Here is a 13,048-nt window from a genome sequence, read left to right as displayed (position 1 = left end):
CCCATTTTTTTCAAGGCTAGCCACAGTTTGTTGTGGTCTACATAGTCACATGCCTTTGCATAGTCAATGAAGTACAGATAGACATTCCTCTGGTACTCTTGGCTTTCAGCTAAGATCCATCTGGCGTTAGTGATAATGCCTCTAGTGCTATGGCTTCTTCTAAATCCAGCTTGTATTTCTGGGTGTTCACTTTTAATATACTGTTTAGGTTGTTTTTGGATAATCTCTTCAGCAAGATTTTGCTTGTATGTGATATTAGTGATAATAATTTCCACACTCTGTCGGGTCAACATTTTTAAAATATATATATATTGAGCTTCAGTTACTAGAGAGTTGAAAAGCCAAAACCAAATGAAGAGATGCTGAAGTAAAAGAGGTGAACAGAAGATTTCAAAGAGCACCTCGCGAAGACAAAGTATTATAGTAGAATGCAGAGAGCTGAAGTTGGATAATAAAAAGGGGGAAACTCTCTTGGCACTTTTAAAACTGAAAACTCAAATTCAAGCCTCAAGTTGCAATACTTGGAGCTGTGATGGGCAAAATCGTGAATGATCTAGAAAACATCAAAAGAAGGTGAAGGGAAAACATGGAGTTATTGTACCAAAAAGAACTGGTTGACACTGAAATGTTTCTGAAGTAAGCATATGAACATAAACCAATGGTAATTAAGGAACAAGTTCAAGCTGCACTGAGGGCACTGGCAAAAAACTAAAATCTCGGATATGGATGGGGTAACAACAATTGACATATTTCAACTGACAGATGCAACCCTGGATACTCATGTCAGTTGGATCCTAAGTGAAAGCAAAGAATACCAGAAGAATGTCTATTTGTGTTTTATGAATTATGCAGAAGCATTTGACTATGTGGATCATAACAAATTATGGCTAACCTTAAGAAGAATAGAAGTCCCAGAATATTTATATTGTGTTCATGTGAAACCCACACGTAAACCAAGAAGCTGTTTCTGAACCAAGCAAGGGAACACTACATGGTTTAAAATTAAGAAAGGTAACAAAGAACGAATTTTTTTAACCGATTTAGTTTTTTATTTGGAAATGTTTGTATGAGTACAACAAAACTAAATTTGGAGATGGTGTATATGAGTTTTGATAGTTTATTATAAAAGAGAGACATAGAGATTATTTAAGTGATGGAAGATTTCAAACCTTCAGTGGAATGGGCAACTTCAAGTGATGCCATTTCAAGAGTGATTTATTTCAGTCTACATACTTCCCAAGAGCGTCACCATCTCTAAATAAGAAATAATCCTTGTCATCTATAACTACTTTGGTGCCTCCATATTCTGGGGAGAAGAACTTTTGTCTCCAACTTTCACACTGACTGGCTGAATTTCTCCACCCTTTCCTTTAGATACAGATGCAACAGCTTCTACTGTTGCTTGCAATACTTTTCCTTGAGATTTTTCTGGAAGTATAATGCCTCCTTTGGTTACAGTTTCAGCTGCACTATGTTCCACCAATACTCAGTCAAAGAGGGGAAGAAACTTTCTAAAGGCCTGTCCTGCCATGATTCTGATCGTCTCAGTTTGCACCCCATTCCCGCTGTACCACGGCAAGGAGAGACCTGCAAAACTGGCGCTTGAGATGTGTGAACGTATGGATAAATATATTTTTTTTAAAGTGAACTAGAGGAACAGGAAGGGAGAAAAATGTATAACAATGAATGAATGAAAATCCAATTTTTTTGTTAAGTTTCATCAAAATAATAATTTTTTTTAATTTTTTCTGGGTGTACTGTCAAATTGCATCTGACCAGTACAGGAGGACATTGTACCTCCTTCAGCAGAACAGCTGGTGGATTCGAACCTCATACCTCTGGGATTGCAGTGCAGCATCTTACCACTAGGCCACCAGAGCTCCCTAAATTAAAAAGCTTTTTAAAAAATTAATTAGGGTGTGTGTCAGGAAGTATCCTTTCTCCACACTCTTTCTCTCTTACTTCTCTCCAGCTTAGTAATACCCATTTGTTTATCTGCCACATTTGTTTGTCTTTTTATTGAGACTCCACTTTTTGGCTACACTAAGCATGAGAGAGTTCCCATTTATAATGATTTGGGTATATACATTGCTGGAACATGTTCAGGAGTCACTTTTTCACGTTGACTGAATCACCTTCCATTCTATCAGCAATGGCTAAGAATCTGGACTTCTCCACATCTTCGCCAACACTTGATATTCCTGTTTGCTTTTCCCTGTGGAAAGTTGTGTGTTATACACTTTCTCATTTTTTTTGTGCTTATTTTATGTCTTGTAGAAATAATTTTATTTCTTTGTATTTTTGTTTTTGATAGAATCTTGTAACCCTTTTGCCTTTACTGTAATTATTGTATTTTGATATCTTAGGGTGAACTCCCATGTACCCATAACCTCAAAAAAAAATCAGTTCTCAGCCATTTTAATAGGTGCTTAGAGTTACTTTGTTACAGTTTTAAAATGCATTTTTTTATATTTTACATTTTTTCCAATTTTTTAATATTATTTGTGTGTGTGTGTGTACCGTCAAATTGGATCTGACTGGTACAAGAGGAAATTGCCCCTCCTTCTCCAGCAAAGCGTCTGGTGGATTCGAACCTCATACCTCTGGGATTACAGTGCAGCTTCTTGCCACTAGGCCACCAGAACTCCCTTGATATTGTACATCTTTTCATGTTCTAATGTGCCATACATATATTATTTTGTGAAATAATTGCTTAGATGTTTTGCCCATTTTAAAATTTGGTTATCTTCTTACTTCTAAAGTGTCTGTTTAAATAGAATCAGTCCAGTGGGAGTGCTGTCTGACCTCTAAATTCTGAAAGGGGTAGAAGGAAGCAGCCCCATCCCAAGGCTGATTGCTGAGATCAGGCAGGCCTCTACCTGTCCACCTTCAAAGTCTGGACACCAACCTTTCCTCCCATGGCTCTTTTTGTTTTTCTTCTGCATTTGATAATTTGCTTTTATGGTCACACAGAACTCAAAGACATACTCACAATATCTCAGGATACAGTCCTTTGATCAAGACAGTGGCAGTGCCCAAGGCAGGTCTCTCAGTCTTGACCTCTGTCCTCAGGCAAGTGTGACAAAGCTTGTTCAACTCTCCTGGATTATGTGACCCCCCTACTTTGTATGTGCCCCTACTTCACCTGATATGCTTTGGGCATGTTGTCAGGAGGGTTCAGTCCTTGGGAAGAAACATGATGCTGGGAAAGACAGGGTCAGTGAAGGAGAGGAAGACTTAAACCGATGCACAGTGACTGCGACAGTGGGCTTAGGCATGGAGATGGTGAGGATGGAGTACAGTGGGGCAAAGTTCCCATTTGTTTGTAGGGTTGCTGTTAGTGGGGGTCAACTTGATGACACCTAATAATAAAGGATCTTACCTACTCCATTAACAAGCCTAGACTGGAAAGTGATTCTTGCTCTGTGTGTTGGTAAAACTACCTCCTAGCAAATGCCTGAAGGCACCCTCTCCATCAGCAAGCCCCATATTCGATATAAATTATTTGCATGGTCTCACCTAAAAAGGAATACCCTTACCTTATTTATGTTATCAGCAAGATATCTAATACTCACAAGCTGCTCATATTTGCACAGTTCTACTCAGTCATCATAAAATACAGTGACTAATAATGGGCTCGAGAAGATTGTGGGGATGGCACAGGACAAGTCAAGGTTCAGATCTGTTGTTCATAGTGCTGCTGTGAGGGATCAAAGTCTCAATGGTATCTAGCAACATCAACAACTCATTCATCTGGTAGGAATTACATCAATCTATATGTGGAACAGATCATCCAGGAGGAGAAATGTGGCATCAGCATTGAAGGAAGACTCATCAACAACCTGCCTTATGTAGATGACACAACCTTGCTTGTGGAAACTGAGGACCTGAAACACTTGCTGCAGAAGGTCAAGGACTACAGCCTTCAATATGGATTGAACTCATTATCAAGAAAACAGATTTTCGAGTGATGCACACAGAGTAACATGCATGGAGTAACACACAGAGTGAGCAGAACAGCTGGAACTTGAGTGAGAACTATTACTAAAACAGTTTGAGGTAGGAGAAAATAGATGGCTGAGAACCCTGATTTCTGTCTGATGTTTTGTTGCTCTTGTAAGGATCCATTTGGCTTACTGGTATCATACATGATCTTTTCCCAAACATGAAATAAAATTACATTTTATTTTAAAAAACAAAACAAAAAAACAATTCATTTGGAAGTCGTGAGCCTCAGCAGGAAGCCACATGCCTTGGCAGAGCCACGTGCTTTGGCAGGGACCCACCCGCCAGGGACAAGCAGGACAGCTGGAATTTGAGTGTGGTGCTTAGGGGAGGATCATTGCTGATTGCTGGACCACGTGGTACCCCTTCACCATAAGCAGGAGAGAGTGAGACAGCTGGAGTTTGACTGGGCTGGTAGACCCAGTTCTTGAGGGGAAAACCAAGGCTTCCTGGTTTTCCATTCAGGTCCTCATGCATGCCTTCCCCCTAGCGTGTGTCTGTGTGTGCACCCCACACCCTCATGTGCATCTGCGTGTGTGTCCACCTTACATGCATCTGCATTTGTGTGTCTGTCTAACCCTCTTCTGGAGCAGTGACTTCAGATCAAGAATTGGCTATCGCCTCAGGCATGAAAAACTACCACAGCAACGTCATGAAAGAAGCAGGCTTCCTCATATCCTACACAAGCCCAAAGCAATTGTCACCCCCAAAAGGAGACACAGGGTCAATGGGTTTCCTGAAGCTAGAAAGTCTGATGGAACTTTCTGACATAGAATTTAAAAGAACAATGATTGAATATTTTCAGTGGGTGAAAGACAAACTTGAAGAATTACAGGACACTGCAAGCAAAGACCAGGAGAAGCTTAAAAAAATATAAATATAATCCAAAACAATGCAGATTAAACAGACAAGTCATTAGAGGCTCTGGAAAAACAAGAAACCACAATCCAAAAATATGAGGTCCAATGTTTCAGATGCTGTCAATGTGATGGAGGGACGCATGAACAGAGTTGAAGAGATGGAACACAGAAACAGTGAAATAGAAGATATAATCATCACCACTCATCTGCTAGAACAAAAAGCAGAATCAAAAAGGAAGGAAAAAGAAGAAAACATAAGAATAATGTGTGACACTATCAAGAGAAATAATATGCACATGATTAGAATTCCAGAACAGGAAGAAGAAAGTAAAGGCACTGCAAAAGTTGTGGAAGGGCATTCTGGCTCAGAGCAGAGAGGCAGTGGGTGTGGCTAGCAGGACGTGAGTGGAATAGGGGTGCTGCTTGGTTTTCCCCAGACACCCCTCCCCCTCAGGCGCGAGGCCCACTCCTCTGCCGGCCAGGCCGACCCCACTGAACTATCCCCTGTGGTATGAGCCCATGGCAGGTCTGGCTGCCCCTGGTAGACCCCCACCCAGCATGGGCAGCCAGAGCTCTTAAGGCTCCTGGGGCAACCTCAACACCAAGGAAGCAGCAGACTCCTCCCCCGCCAAGGCCAACGGACAGGAGAATGGCCACGTGAAAAGCAATGGAGACTTGTCTCCCAAAGGGGGGAGGGGAATCGCCTCCCGTGAACGGGACAGATGAGGCAGCTGGGGCCACCAGCCATGCCATTGAGCCAGCAGTCCCCACCCAGGGTGCTGAGGCCAAGGGGGAGGCCCCCACCAAGGAGACTCCAAGAAGAAGAAAAATTATCTTTCAAGAAGCCATTCAAATTGAGCGGCCTGTCCTTCAAGATAAATTGGAAGGAGGGTGGGGGCGATTCCTCTGCCTCCTCACCCACAGAGGAATAGCAGGAGCAGGGGGAGATCGGTGCCTGCAGTGAGGAGGACACTGCCCAGGAAGGGAAGGCTGACACTACCCCGGAGAGCCAGGAGCCCCAAGTCAAGGGGGCAGAGGTTGGTACTGCCTCCAAGGGAGGAGACACCCGGCCATTCCCTCCAGGCCAGAGAGTGGCCCTACACCAGCATAATGAGTAGCTGGGTCGGGTAGGTGGATGATCTCGAAGCTGCAAAAATTGTGCTGTCCTTGTGAGGTCACTGCCTGGACCTGGTGCCCTGGCTGCCTTCCTGAGCCCAGAAAGGAAGGGACTGTTGCCTCTTTCCAGCCACGTCCCCTCTCCCTCCTGTGGATTCTCCCATCATCCCTCTGGTCTTCCTCTTGAGGCCAGTTGAAGATGGTCCCTTACTTACTGTTTCCCAAGTTAGGTTAGTGATGTGAAATGCTCCTGCCCTGAGTTCTTTCCCTTTCCTCACCCCTGCTGAAAGCAATTGCTGGTTTTCTTTCCCAATTCTTTTCCAAGTAGGTTTTGTCTACCCTGCTCCCCAAATCCCTGAGCCAGAAGTGGGGAGCCTACACTCCTACACCCAGAGTATCCAGCCTTCCCCCTGTTGAGTTTTTAGTCTCTTGTGCTGTACCTAGTGGCCCCTGGGCTGAGAAGAACACTGTCTCTCTCCAGGTTTTTATAAATGTCTTACTCAAGTTCAAACCTTCAGTTTGTGAATCAGCTGTGTCTCTTTTTTGACTTGGTAAGCAAGTATTAGGCTTTGGGGGTGGGGAGGGAGGTCTGTAATGTGAAACAACTTTTTGTCTTTCCCCTCTTCTTGTAAATAACTTTTAATGGCCAAACCCCAGATTTTTATTTTTTTTCCCCCCTAACTGCTAAAACCATTCTCTGTCATCTAGTTTTACTGTAACATTTGGAAAAGGAATACATGTTGTCCCTTAAAAAAAAAAAGTGGAAGAATTACTAGAAGAAAACTTTTTAGGCATAATGAAGAATGAGAGAATATATATTCAAGAAGCTGAGTGAACACGATATAGAATAGACCTCAAAAGAAAAACATGAAGACATATCATAGTCAAATTTGCCAGAATGAAAAGATAAGGAGAGAATTCTGAAAGCAGTGAGAGAGAAACAGAGTAGCCTATAAGGGAGAGCAAATAAGTGCCAATTTTTCAGCAGAAACCGCATGAGTAAGAAGACAGTGGAATGATATATATTGACCACTCAACACAATTGTCAACTAAGAATATTGTACCGAGGAAAATTGTCCATTAAATATGAAGGAGAGATCAAGATATTCCCAGAAAAACATAACTTAAGGTAGTTTGTAAAAATAAGACCAATGTTGCAGGAAACATTGAGAGATGTTCTTACAGTGGTGCCACAGAAAGCAGGAGGGACCAAAGTAACTAGCAACAACACTAAAAAGAACTCAACAAAATGATAGCAGTAAAACCTTGCCTCTCAATAATCACACTGAATGTAAATGGTTTAAATGCATCACTAAAGAGAAAAAGAGTAGCAGATTGGATTAAATAAAACCCCAAATCCATCAATTTGCTGTCTATAATAGACACATCTGAAAAGTGAAGATAAAGAGTAAAAAGAAAAGGGTGGGAAAAATATACCAAGCAAATGGCAAACAGAAAAAAGCAGGAGTAGCAATATTAATCTCTGATAAGATAAATTACAGTGCAAAAACCATCACAAAGGACAAGGAAGGTCACTACATAATGATTAAACAGTCAATAAAACAAGAGGACCTAATAATAATTAATATCTATGCACTAAATGATAGAGCTGAAAATATATATAAAACTAACAAAACTGAAAAAGGAAATAGACAGTACAACTGTAATAGTTGGAGACTTCATTACACCGTTCTCAAGAAAAAATAGAACTACTAGAAAGAAACGCCATAAAGATGTTGAAGAATAAAAGCACACAATAAACCAACTCAATCTCATATATAATTATAGGCTAATTTACCCCCAAAAAGCACAGCATACCTTCTCCAATGAGCATTAAACGTTCTCAAGAATAGATCACATTTTAGGTCACAAGGCAAGCATCAATAAATTAAAAAACATAGAAATAATACAAAGCATCTTTTCAGACCAAAATTCTACAAAATTAGAAATCAATAACAAGAGGATAAAGGAGAAAAAAACCCCACCCCTATACATTTGGAAGCTGAACAACACCTTGCTTGAACATGAGTGGGCACTAGAAGAAATAAAAAATAAAAAAATTCTTTGAAACAAATGACAATGAAAATACAACTTACCAAAACCTCTGGGAAACAGCCAAAGCAATAATCAGAGGACAATAGCAATAAGCAAACACATCACAAGGCAGGAAAAAAAAATGACCATTGGCTCTCTAACAAAACATCTCCAACAAATTGGAAAAAACAAAACAAAACAAAAAACCAAAACAAGAAAAAACAACCTAGCAAGAAAACCTGACACCGGCTAAGCTGAAATTATAAAAATTAGGGCAGAAAAAAATGAAATAGAAAACAGAAAAACAATTGAAACCATCAACAAAACTAGGAGTTGGTTCTTCAAAAAGGTCAATAAAATCAACAAACCACTAGCAAAACTAACAAAGGAAAAGACACAATCCAATTAAAAGATGAAATGGGCAAAGTCACAACAGAACCAACTAAAATAGCTCTCTACTTGCCAAAGACAGGAAGATTGAGTTGCTCTCCCAACCCAAAAACCCAGCAGTTATGGACTCTGTCTCCTTGGATTGTTATTTTGTGTCATTAAGCCATCCATAAAGTGCCAACATGGGAAAGAAAAGGATAAAGAGATAAACTGTTTCCACTAATGATTCTTCTGAATCTTTAGAACTTATGTGTAAACAATTTGAACAAGGCTTTAGTGAATGTGGAATGGAATATTTGCCAAGATGTAAAAAGATAAGTCTGAAGAGGAAACAAGAAAATCCTTCAATTCAGCTATGTCTTAAATGTGGCCATCAGGGTTGTGGCAGAAACTCTCAGAAGCAGCATGCCTTGAAGCACTATATGACACTAAGATCTGAACTTCACTTCCTGGTTCTTAATTTAGAAAACTGGAATGTGTGGTGTTATATATGTAATGAGTAGGTCCTGTATCGTAGTTCAAATCGATTGGGTCAAGTGGTTGATTATATTAGAAACCAAGCCAGTATTATGTCTCCAAAATCAGCAACAAAAGATGAGAATATTGAGCTTGAAAATTAACAATTACAAAAAGAGTAAAAATGAACAAAAAAGAGGAAAAAAGAAAACATGGCTAGAGAAACTCCTATGAATTCTACTTCTCAGATGACTGTGAAAGTACTCAGTAATTTGGGAAATACATATTTCTTCAGTGTTGTTATGCAGAATTTCTCACAAACACAAGTACTTAGAGAGCTACTGAAAGAAGTAGAAATGTCTGTAACAATTGTGAAGATTGAACCACCTGATTTGGCACCAACAGAACCCTTAGAAATAAACCTTGAGCCTCCAGGACCTCTCACATTGGCCATGAGTGAATTTCTTAACGAGATGCAAGAAACCAAAAAGGGAATTGTAACACCTAAAGAACTCTTTTCTTAGGCCTGTAAAAAGGTAGTGTGATAGGGGAGCTCTGGTGGCCTAGTGGCAAGAAGCTGTACTGCAATCCCAGAGATAGGCGGTTCTAGTCCACCAGATGCTCTGCCGGAGAAGGAGGGGCCATCTCCTCCTGTACCAGTCAGATCCAATTTGACGGTACACACACACACACACACACACACACAGAAAATAAAAAAGAAAATAATTAAAAAAAAGGGCAGTGTGGTTTAAACGCTATCAGCAGCAAGACAGCCAGGAGTTGTTTTGCTATTTGTTGGATGGAATGATAGTAGAAGAACACCAGAGAGTGAGTAAAGGAATTCTTTTTTTTGGTTATTGCTGTTGAAACACTTTATTTCCTATTATGTCAATTACTGGAGCTTAGTTTTTTGCCAGTGCCTACAATGCAACTTGAACTTCTTCTTTTATTTATTTAAATATTTTTTTATTTTAATTGTCATTTTAACAAAAGTTTACAGAAAAGTTAGATTTTCATTCATTCATTGTTGCACGAGTAAATGAATTCTTAAAGCCATTGGTAATTCTACAGAAAAATTGGATAAAGAGCTAAAAAAATAAAAGATTACAAAAAGAGAAAAGCTTTGTGGATTGCATCTCTGGTAGTGAACTGACTTGTGCAATAATGTGTGATGAATGCATAACTATCTCACTGGTTCATGAGTCTTTCATTGATTGTCTCTCCCAGTTTTAGATGATCAGAGTTGCAAGAAAAGTATAAGCGCTAAAAATCTAAAAACAATGGAGAATGAAGATAAAGACAATGAAGAAGAAAAAGATAATGACAGTTACATGAAAGAGAGAAATGATATTTTTTAAAGAATAACTAAACACAGGGAAAAAGCCAAGAAGCAAGACAAGAATCAATAAAGACAAAAAATTCAAGGAAAAGTTCTTTTACATTATATTTGTGCTGTTGACCATCAAGAAGATAATAAATATGATACTGAAGTGTCACTTCAGGGGGAAATGGATGCTAGATCCAACCATATTTCACAAGAAGAAGTTGTTGATAAAAAAATTGCTAATAAAAAATATTTGAATGGTCAAGAAAAAAAAATATAGAAATTGTAACTAACAATCAGGAATCCACAGAAGAAGTAGTTGTGCATAGTGTCAGTATGGATAGTGCATTGGAGGTCTTTGCATCTTCTCCTACTGAATGCACTAAGAATTTGAACATTATCTACCTGAAGAAGAGAGTGATAGAGAAGTGGACATTTCCAGTGAGTTTAAAAACCTTAATTTGATTGCTGCTGTTCAACCTGAGGAAATAAATAGAGAGATTCTGAATGACAATCATACTTCTGAGACAAAGATCTATGAGGGTGTAAATGAAGACCCAGAAACTGCCTTCTGTACTCTTTCCAAGAGGGAGGGTTTCAGAAGTAATGAGTGGTCTCAGTTGAACATTGTTTCTATCAGTTCACCCATAGCAAGAAACTTCAAGATGCCAATAAACTGCTTTGTAAAGTATGCACATGGAGACAGTGTAATGGACCAAAGGAAAATAAGAAAGGAGAAAGGAAACATATTTACACTAATGCCAAGAAGCAGATGTTGATTTCTCTTGCTCCTCATGTCCTCATTCTTCACTTAAAGATATTTCAATAGGCTGGTTTTAACCTTTGCAAAATTAACAAACACATCAAATTTCTAGAAATCTTAGATTTGCCTCTTTTTGGTACCCTTAAATGTAAGAATGTTGAAGAAAATACATGAGTATTGTATTCCTTATATGGCGTTGTTGAACACAAGTGGCACTATGAGGTCTGGACTTTATGCTGCCTACACCAAGGAAAGAAATACAAATAGTGAGCTCTTGTTCTCCATGGTGATATCCCACAAAATTTTGAAATGGAATTAATGGAAGGACAGTGGTTTCACATCAGCAACACACATGTGCCAGCTGTGCCAACCAACTATAATACTAAATTCCTGAGAATACCTTCTATTTTAAGAGCGAATACTGTAACAATCTTATAGTGTTCTCGAGAAACACATTTTATAATGGCTGTAATAATAAAGAAGAAACTAACTCTTAAAGAAAAAGAACCAGCTACTCAAAAAAATATGAAAACCTAAAGGAAATGGACAAATACTTAGAATATCACAATCTACCTATACTGACACAAACTGAAATGGAACACCTGAACAGACTCATTTCAAAAGAGGAAATTGAAAAGGTAATAAAACAATTCCAGCCAAAAAAGCCCTGGAATAGATGGTTTTACAAGTGAATTTTATCAAACATTCAGAGAAGAACTGTCACCAATTCTACATAAACTATTTCAGAAAACAGAAAAAGACAGAATTCTCTCAGACTCATTCTATGAAGCAAACATATCCTTGATACCAAAGCCAGGTAAAGACACCATCAAAATAGAAAACTATAGGCCAATATCTCTCATGAACATACATGCAAAAACCTTGAATATAAATAATTCTGGCCAATAGAATCCAACAATACATAAAAAAAAATTCACCTTGAGCAAGTGGGATTCATAACAGGTATGGAAGGATGGTTCAACATAAGAAAAATAATCAGTGTAATTCATCATATAAACAAAGCAAAGAACAAGAACCACATGATCGTATGAATTGATGCATAAAAGGCCTTTGATAAAATCCAACACTTTCCTGATTAAAACACTCAACAAAATAGGAATGGAGGGGAATTTCCTCAACAGAGTAAAAAGTATATATGCAAACCCGAGAGCCAACATTGTTCTCAATGGAGAGAGATTAAATGTATTCCCTTTGAGAACAGGAACTAGGCAAGGATACCCACTCTCACCTCTGCTATTAAATATTGTATTGGAAGTCTTAGTGTAGTGATTGCAATCAGACAAGAGAAAGAAGAAGTATCCAAATTGGCAAAGAAGAGGTAAAATTATCTCTCTATGCAGATGTTATTTGATAGTATACTTAGAAAGCCCTAAAGACTCTGCAAAAAAACTACTGACATAGTTGACTAATTCACCAAAGTTGCAAGATACAAGATCAACATACAAAAATCAATTGGATTTCTCTACAGTGACAATGACAATTCAGAACTGGAGATAAGAAAATCAATACTCATCAATACCCACAATAGCTAATCACAAGATTAAATACTTGGGTATAAATCTAACTAGAAACAAAAAAGATCTTTAAAAGAAAATTACAAGAAACAAAAAGAGACCTGGAGAAATGAAAGAAAATACCTTGGTTTTGCATAGGAAGACTCAATATTGTGAAAATAACAATACTACCAAACTCAATTTACACATTCAATGAAATTCCAATACAAATACCAGTTCCATTCTTCAACGAGATGGAAAGGCAATCTCCAATTTTATTTGGAATGGAAAGAAACTCCAAATAAGTAAAGCACTCCTTAAAAAGATAAACACGGTTGTTTAAGAACTACCTTCCCTCTGTAACTTGATTTGTGCCACTATTAGAACCTCTACTTGGAATATTATTGCTTTTAATTTTTGACTCATGTACTTTTAACTTGTTAGTTAAATATGTGTCTTCTAGGCTGCAACATTTCCATGATACATCTTCAAGGATATGAACATGTATGGCTAAGCATAACAGTGCATCTAAATTCCAAATTCAATCTCCACAATAGTCTATGTGTTTCCTATTGCCAAAGGGGCC

The 13,048-nt window shown here is 38.6% G+C and overlaps 2 pseudogenes; both read left to right on the top strand.

The window, feature by feature from the left end:
• The first annotated feature begins 5,423 nt into the window (after positions 1-5,423).
• Positions 5,424-5,983, top strand: LOC102866327 (annotated as a pseudogene).
• Positions 5,984-8,587: 2,604 nt separating this feature from the next.
• Positions 8,588-11,375, top strand: LOC102860099 (annotated as a pseudogene).
• Positions 11,376-13,048: the final 1,673 nt, after the last annotated feature.

Source organism: Elephantulus edwardii, unplaced genomic scaffold (genome assembly GCF_000299155.1).
Source record: "Elephantulus edwardii isolate Elephantulus edwardi_28Jun2011 unplaced genomic scaffold, EleEdw1.0 scaffold00440, whole genome shotgun sequence".
Lineage (NCBI taxonomy): Eukaryota > Metazoa > Chordata > Mammalia > Macroscelidea > Macroscelididae > Elephantulus > Elephantulus edwardii.
The sequence above is the reverse complement of the archived record's forward strand: the minus strand, read 5'-3'. Positions and strand labels throughout refer to the sequence as shown.